General features: G+C 41.2%; 2 non-coding genes across 2 annotated transcripts; both read left to right on the forward strand.

Annotated features, from left to right (window-relative positions):
* Positions 1–1,949: 1,949 nt before the first annotated feature.
* On the forward strand, positions 1,950–2,053 carry LOC112739958 (small nucleolar RNA R71). The gene has a single exon (XR_003170891.1). It is a non-coding gene; the product is annotated as a small nucleolar RNA R71 (small nucleolar RNA).
* Positions 2,054–7,889: 5,836 nt separating this feature from the next.
* Positions 7,890–7,997, forward strand: LOC112739579 (small nucleolar RNA R71). The gene has a single exon (XR_003170511.1). It is a non-coding gene; the product is annotated as a small nucleolar RNA R71 (small nucleolar RNA).
* The last annotated feature ends 371 nt before the right edge of the window (positions 7,998–8,368 follow it).

Here is an 8,368-nt window from a genome sequence, read left to right on the forward strand (position 1 = left end):
GCACCTTGATCAATTCTTCTTCCTGTTCTTGGCTCAAGGCCGAGCTAATGATAACAGGGTGACTCTCATCACTACCCAAGTATGCATACTTGAGATTAGGGGGCAATGCTTTGAGCTCAGGTTTTGGTGCTTCCTTTTCTTCTTTCACTTTCTCTGGCATGCTTAGCATGGTTGTGTCAGCACCCTTGATATCACTAACTTCAATATCCTTGGTGAACTCCTCCTCTGCCACTTCCTTTATTGTTTCCTCAAAAGTTTCTTGTACTGCAATGTCTACTACATCAACCCTCATGCATTCCCTTAGTGATTCTGATGGATAGCTCATTGCCTTGAATACATTAAACACCAATTTCTCATCATGTAGTCTAAGAGTGAGTTCACCCTTTTGTACATCTATGATGGCTCCAGCAGTAGCTAGGAAGGGTCTTCCCAGAATTATTGAAGCTTTGGCTTCTTCCTCCATATCTAACACTACAAAATCAGCAGGAAATATAAATTCTCCCACTTTCACCAACAAATCCTCAACTATCCCATGAGGGAATTTAAAAGTTCGATCTGCCAATTGGAGGGCCATTCTTGTTGGTTTGGCTTCCTCAATCTTCATTCTTCTCATCATTGTTAGCGACATCAAATTGATGCTAGCCCCTAAGTCACACAAGGCCTTCTCCACCATGACTTCTCCTATGATGCAGGGGATTTGGAAACTGCCTGGGTCCTTCAATTTCTGAGGCAATTTGTGCTGAATGATGGCACTGCATTCTTCAGTTAACAACACAGTTTCCTCATTTCTCCAGCTTCTCTTCTTGGTCATTAATTCTTTTAAGAATTTTGCATAGAGTGGCATTTGCTCTATTGCCTCAGCAAAGGGAATGTTGATTTGAAGCTTCTTGAAAATCTCCAAGAACCTGGAGAATTGGCCATCCTTTTCACTTTTCATCAAACGTTGAGGATAAGGTGCTTTAGGTGTGTAAGGCTTCAAGACCTCTTTTTCTTTTTCTTTTGTTGCAAACGGTGTAACAGATTGTCCTTGTTCTTTGTCTTTCACATTTTCCTTTGCTTTATCCTCTGTGGTTTCCCTTGAAATCTCCTTTAGATTCTTTCCACTTCTGAGGGTTATGGCCTTACATTCCTCCCTTGCAATAGCCTTGGCAGCATGAGAACCGCTTGTCCCAGGGGCTTGCTTAGTCAAATACAAAATTTGATTTTCTAACTTCTGGATGGCAGCTCCTTGGTTTTGCAAGTTAGAATTTACTTCTTCCTTAAAAGCTTTCAATTCAATTATGTCTTGGCTCATGGTTGCAAGCATTCCTTCTATCCGATTTAATTGATCTTGAAATTGTTGGTTCGGATTAGGTTGGGTATGTTGATTATTTTGGCCATGATATGATGGTTGGGGGTAAGTGTTTTGTGTGGCTTGGTATGATCTTTGGTTGGAGTTTTGGTATGTGGAATTGTTATGTTGGTTGTGGTTGTAAGGTTTGTGGTTTTGTGGTTGGGTTTGTTGGTTTCCCCACCCAAAGTTTGGGTGGTTTCTCCAGCCTGGGTTGTAAGTGTTGGAATGTGGATCATATGATTGCCTTTGTTGGTTTCCCACATAGTTAACCTCATCCCAATCACCTCCTTCAATGCCTACTTCCTCTTGATCTTGTGTGTGTATTGCAGCCACTTGCTTTGTTTCTAATTGCCTGGTAAGCTCTGCTAGTTGCTTGGCAAACACCTTGTTTTGGGCTAGAATTGTATCAACCTGGTTCAGCTCCATGACTCCCTTAGTGTTGTGCCTTTCTGATGCATAGTAGTACTCATTCTCAGCCACTGTCTCGATCACTTCAATGGCTTCTTCCACAGTCTTTTTCCTGTTCAATGAACCTCCTGATGAATGGTCTACAGCCTTCCTTGATTCATAAGAGAGCCCATCATAGAAGATGTGCAGTTGCACCCAATCATGGAACATGTTTGGTGGGCACTTCCTTGTCAAGTCCTTGAATCTCTCCCATGCCTCGTAGAGAGTTTCACCATCTTGTTGTCTAAAAGTCTGAACCTCAGATCGAAGCCTATTGACCTTTTGTGGAGGGTAGAAACGTGCCAGAAACTTGCTTTCCACCTCATCCCATGTTGTTAGACTCCCCCTTGGGAATGATTCCAGCCACTTAGCTGCTTTGTCCCTAAGTGAAAATGGGAACAAAAGCAGTTTATAGGCATCTTCCTGGACTCCATTGGACTTCACAGTGTCACAAATTCTCAGGAATTTTGTGAGATGTTGGTTTGGGTCTTCATTAGCACTTCCTCCAAAGGAACAATGATTTTCCACAAGTGATATTAGCTGTGGCTTGAGCTCAAAATTGTTGGCCTGAATGGGTGGTTTCTGGATGCTACTACCACAATTCCCAGAGGTTGGGTTTATGTATGAACTAAGAACCCTCCTCTCAGGGATGGCATCGTTTCCATCAGCTCTCTCATGGTTGTGAACTTCTCTATCCATGTTGAGATCTAAAGCTTCCTCAAAATTGTCCTCAGATTCTCCTTCAGATTCCTCTTCTCCCACTACTCTCTTCCCTCTTGCTTCCCTTCTAAGTCTATGAAGGGTCCTCTCTGGTTCGGTATATGGAGGAGTTGATGTCTCTCCTCTCCTACCTGTCATACACGAACACAGCTCAAACACAAACAAGTGAAATACTCTTGGTTAATGGAAGAGTATGGTTAGCTCAATTGAGGAATTAATTCAAACAGTTAGTGAGTCAGTGAGTTAGTTGCATGAGTTTAAAGGCATAAAGAAGGAAAGCATGTAACCAAGTGCAGAAATTAAAATTCAACAAGTATCTTGAACAGAATTAACAAAGCAAGAGAAAATTGCTCAATCTAGTTAGCTTCCAATTTGAGAATTGTCAATCGAAAACCAATCCCCGGCAACGGCGCCATAAACTTGATGCGCATAAACGTGTTATGCTACGATTTAGGAAATTGCACGATCGGCAAAATTCCTTCCGGCAAGTGCACCGGTTATCGTCGTCAAGTAAAAACTCACAATAGAGTGAGGTCGAATCCCACAAGGATTGGTTGAGTGAGCAATTCGGATTAGAAGTGTGTTCTAGTTGAGCGGAATCAAGATTTGAGATGAGAATTGCGGAATGTAAAATTGGCGGGAAAAGTAAATGACAAGAAAATTAAATGGCTGAATCTTAAATTGCATGAATTAAAGAGCAGAATGTAAATTGCTGAAATTAAAAGGGAATGGGGGTGATTGCATGAATTGAGTTGCAGAATGTAAAGAGAAAGGGGAAATCAGAAATGGGGAATTCATTGGGTTATAGGAGATATTGAGATCTCCGAATCAAAACATGTTTATCTCTTCCTCAACCAATGCGTTCATTAAATTTTGCTTGGCAATCTTATATGATTGGATCCCAATTCCTTGGCTCACCAATGCTCTCTAAAAACAAACAAATTCCCAATCCCTTGGTTTAAATGTTCATAAGAAGAGATGATGCTTGATCACTGATTATACCACACAATTTCATGAACCACAATTTGGTAGGATTACATGTCACAATATCCATCCAAACCCCAATCCAATCCACTGTGAGAAAGCTTCTCTAGCATGAATCCTCCATTCCTTTCCCAAGGCTCCGAAGGATTCCAAGTATGAGTAGTTTCTTTCCCAAGACAACTACTCAATGGAATTAGATCGAGAAGCTTTCTAACAAAATTCAAGAGAAAAGATTGAAGAAGAAGATAAACTATTATTGATTCATTGAATTACAATAGAGCTCCCTAACCCAATGAAAGGGGGTTTAGTGAATCATAGCTCTGAATTCAATTACAAAGAAAAGGAAAACTAGCTAAAAGTGAAAGTAAAAGTTCCTTCTAACTTAACTTCTATCCTATTTATACACTTTCTATATTGAGCTTCAGTTGTGCTTCTTGGGCTTTGAGGCCTCTCCTTGCTTTCCTTTTGCCTTGGGTTTATGATCCATAACCTTGATGAGGTTTTTGATCCAAATCCTGTAACATTTATTGAGCCAACTTAGTGATAATCAAATAATGACACATGACTCAATAAATTGAGATTTCAAACTCATCAATCCTTCAGGCCCAATCCCATAAACCATGATATTCAATTGGGTTTCATACCAAAGTAAGTTTAAGTTAATATTTGTGCTCAAAGACTAACTTAAATCACAATATTTTTGGCCCAGAAACCTTTTCCAAGAGTGGCGTTTAAGTTGTAGTTTAAGCTTAAACTGCAGCTTAAACGCCAGGCACTTCCAGTGAGGCCTTTTGTAGAAGCACGTTTAAGCTTCAGTTAAGGTTAAACTGAAGCTTAAACGTGGAAATGGAAGAAGGTAGCCCTGGAGAGTCATGTAGTCGAACACGTTTAAGCTTCAGTTTAAGGTTAAACTGAAGCTTAAACGTGGAGATAGGAAAGGCAGCCCTGGAGGTCGAACACGTTTAACCTCCAGTTTGAGGTCAAACTGGAGGTTAAACGTGGAAAAGGGTGGAGGCATACTGGAGGTCGAACACGTTTAACCTCCAGTTTGAGGTCAAACTGGAGGTTAAACGTGGAAGCTTGGAATGGTGGCCCTGGAGGTTAAACGTGGAGATGGAGAGAGCAACCCTGGAGTAGAAAAGCTATCGAACACGTTTAAGCTCCAGTTTGAGTCAAACTGGAGCTTAAACGTGGAATGGCTCCCTGGTACTCTTCCTGGTTCTGGCGTTTAACCTCCAGTTTGAGGTCAAACTGGAGGTTAAACGTGGAACTCCTCCCTGGGTGGCATACTCATTCTGGCGTTTAACCTCCAGTTTGAGGTCAAACTGGAGGTTAAACGTGGAATACTCCTTAAGTGAGGCTTTTCATTCTGGCGTTTAACCTCCAGTTTGAGGTCAAACTGGAGGTTAAACTTCAATCCCAGCATTTCTTATCCTTCATGATTTTGGCGTTTAAGCTCCAGTTTAGGCTTAAACTGGAACTTAAACTCCACATGTGATATTCAAGCTTCCTTTATTGATTTTGTTGCTTCCTTGCTTAGCCTCTTCTTCCCTGAAATCATCCAAACAATTGCATCAAAGTCTTGCAAAATTTCATGAGAATTCTTTCATTCATAGCATTTAAGTAATATAACTAAAACTCATGGAATTTGCATCAAAATCATATTGTTTGGATGGTTCATTACTTTGTTCTTCATTTAACCATTTTTGGTTACTTTAAGCTCAAGAAAATGCCATAAAACAACTAAAACTAACAGAAAAAATGCCTAGTGAAACTAGCCTATGATGCCTTGTCCCGTGACTCGGAGGTGGAAGCTTTTGGCTTCTCTTTCCTCTTTCTAGAGGTTTCTCCGACTTTCGATGCCATAAATGGTTATGGAAAAACAAAAAGCTTTAGCTTTTACCACACCAAACTGAGAAGGTTGCTCGTCCTCGAGCAAAGAAGAAAGAAGAGAGTAGAAGAAGAAGAAATAGAGGAGATGGAGTAGGGTTGTGATTCGGCCAAGGGGGAGAAGTGTTATTTAGGTTTTGTGAAAATGAAGGAGTGAAGATGGGTTTATATAGGGGTGAGAAGGGTGTGTATGGTTCGGCTATAGAGGGTGCGTTTGGGAGGCAAAATGGTTTGAATTTGAATGGTGAGGTAGGTGGGGTTTTATAAAGGATGGATGTGAGTGGTGAAGAGAATGGTGGGATTTGATAGGTGAGGGGTTTTGGGGAAGAGGTATTGAGGTGATTGGTGAATGGGTGAAGAAGAAAGAGAGTGGTGGGTAGGTAGGATATCTCATCCCTGCACTAAGTGGCGTACAAAACGCCCTTTTCTGCCAATCCTAGCGTTAAACACCAGGCTGCTACCCATTTCTGGCGTTTAACGCTAGCTTCTTGCCCATTCCTGGTGTTAAACGCCAGTCTGGTGCCTTTTCTGGCGTTAAACGCCCAGAATGGTGCCAGACTAGGCGTTTAACGCCCATTCTGCTACCTTTACTGGCGTTTAGACGCCAGTAACTGTCTCCTCCAGGGTGTTCTATTTTTCATTCTATTTTTCACTTTGTTTTTGCTTTTTCAATTGTTTTTGTGACTTCATGATCATCAACCTACAGAAAACATAAAATAACAAAGGAAAATAGAAATTTAACATAGAATAGTAACGATTGGGTTGCCTCCCACAAGCACTTCTTTAATGTCAATAGCTTGACAGTAGCTCTCATGGAGCCTTACAGATGTTCAGAGCAATGTTGGAACCTCCCAACACCAAACTTAGAGTTTGAATGTGGGGGTTCAACACCAAACTTAAAGTTTGGTTGTGGCCTCCCAACACCAAACTTAGAGTTTGACTGTGGGGGCTCTGTTTGACTCTGTATTGAGAGAAGCTCTTCATGCTTCCTCTCCATGGTGACAGAAGGATATCCTTGAGCTTTAAACACAAGGGAGTCTCCATTCACTTGAATGATCAATTCTCCTCTGTCAACATCAATCACAGCTTTTGCTGTGGCTAGGAAGGGTCTGCCAAGGATGATGGATTCATCCATACACTTCCCAGTCTCTAGAACTATGAAATCAGCAGGGACGTAATGGTCTTCAACCTTTACCAAGACATCATTTACAAGTCTATAAGCCTGTTTCTTTGAATTGTCTGCCATCTCTAGTGAGATTCTTGCAGCTTGTACCTCAATGATCCCTAACTTCTCCATTATAGAGAGAGGCATAAGGTTTATGCTTGACCCTAGGTCACACAGAGCCTTCTCAAAGGTCATGGTACCTATGGTACAAGGGATTGAGAACTTTCCAGGGTCCTGTCTCTTTTGAGGTAATCTCTGCCTAGTCAAGTCATCCAATTCTTTGATGAGCAATGGAGGTTCATCCTCCAAGTCTCATTACCAAACAACTTGGCATTTAGCTTCATAATTGCTCCAAGGTACTTAGCAACTTGCTCTTCAGTAACATCTTCATCCTCTCAGAGGAAGAATACTCATCAGAGCTCATGAATGGCAAAAGTAAATTCAATGGAATCTCTATGGTCTCAGTGTAAGCCTCAAATTCCCATGGTTCCTCATTAGGGAACTCCATGGAGGTCAGTGAGTGTCCATTGAGGTCTTCCTCAGTGGGAATCACTGCCTCTTCCTCCTCTCCATGTTCAGCCATGTGAGATGTTGTTATGGCCTTGCACTCTCTTTTTGGATTCTCTTCTGTATTGCTTGGGAGAGTACTAGAAGGGAGTTCAGTAATTTTCTTACTCAGCTGACCCAATTGTGCCTCCAAATTTCTAATGGAGGACCTTGTTTCAGTCATGAAACTTTGAGTGGTTTTGATTAGATCAGAGACAATGGTTGTTAAGTCAGAAGGGTTTTGCTTAGAATTCTCTGTCTGTTGCTGAGAAGATGATGGAAAAGGCTTGCTATTGCTAAAACCTATTCTTCCACCATTATTGTTGCTGAAACCTTGTTGAGGTCTCTGTTGATCCTTTCATGAGAGATTTGGATGATTTCTCCATGAAGGATTATAGTGTTTCCATAGGATTCTTCCATATAATTCACCTCTTCCATTGCTGGGTTCTCAGGATCATAAGCTTCTTCTTCAGAGGAAGCTTCCTTAGTACTGCCTGTTACTGCTTGCATTCCAGACAGACTCTGAGGAATCATATTGACTTGTTGGGTCAATATTTTATTCTGAGCCAATATGGCATTCAGAGTATCAATCTCAAGAACTCCTTTCTTCTGAGTTGACCCATTATTCACAGGATTCCTTTCAGATGTGTACATGAATTGGTTATTTGCAACCATTTCAATGAGTTCTTGAGCTTCTGCAGGCGTCTTCTTCAGATGAAGAGATCCTCCAGTAGAGCTATCCAATGACATCTTGGATAGTTCAGACAAACCATCATAGAAGATTCCTATGATGCTCCATTCTGAAAGCATGTTAGAAGGACACTTTCTGATCAATTGCTTGTATCTCTCCCAAGCTTCATAGAGGGACTCACCATCCTTCTGTCTAAAGGTTTTGACTTCCACTCTAAGCTTACTCAATTTTTGAGGTGGAAAGAACTTTGCCAAGAAGGCATTGACTAGCTTTTCCCAAGAGTTCAGCTTTCTTTAGGTTGTGAATCCAACCATGTCCTAGCTCTGTCTCTTACAGCAAAAGGAAAAAGCATAAGTCTGTAGACTTCAGGGTCAACCCATTGGTCTTGACAGTGTCACAGATTTGCAGGAATTCAGCTAAGAACTGATGAGGATCTTCCAACGGAAGTCCATGAAACTTGCAATTCTATTGCATTAGAGAAACTAATTGAGGCTTAAGCTCAAGTTGTTTGCTCCAAGGAGGATAAGATGCATTCTCCCATAGAATCAAGGAGTAGGTGACAGTAAAAAACACCTTCTTGATTATTGCATTT

The sequence above is a fragment of the Arachis hypogaea genome, chromosome 13 (genome assembly GCF_003086295.3).
Source record: "Arachis hypogaea cultivar Tifrunner chromosome 13, arahy.Tifrunner.gnm2.J5K5, whole genome shotgun sequence".
NCBI lineage: Eukaryota > Viridiplantae > Streptophyta > Magnoliopsida > Fabales > Fabaceae > Arachis > Arachis hypogaea.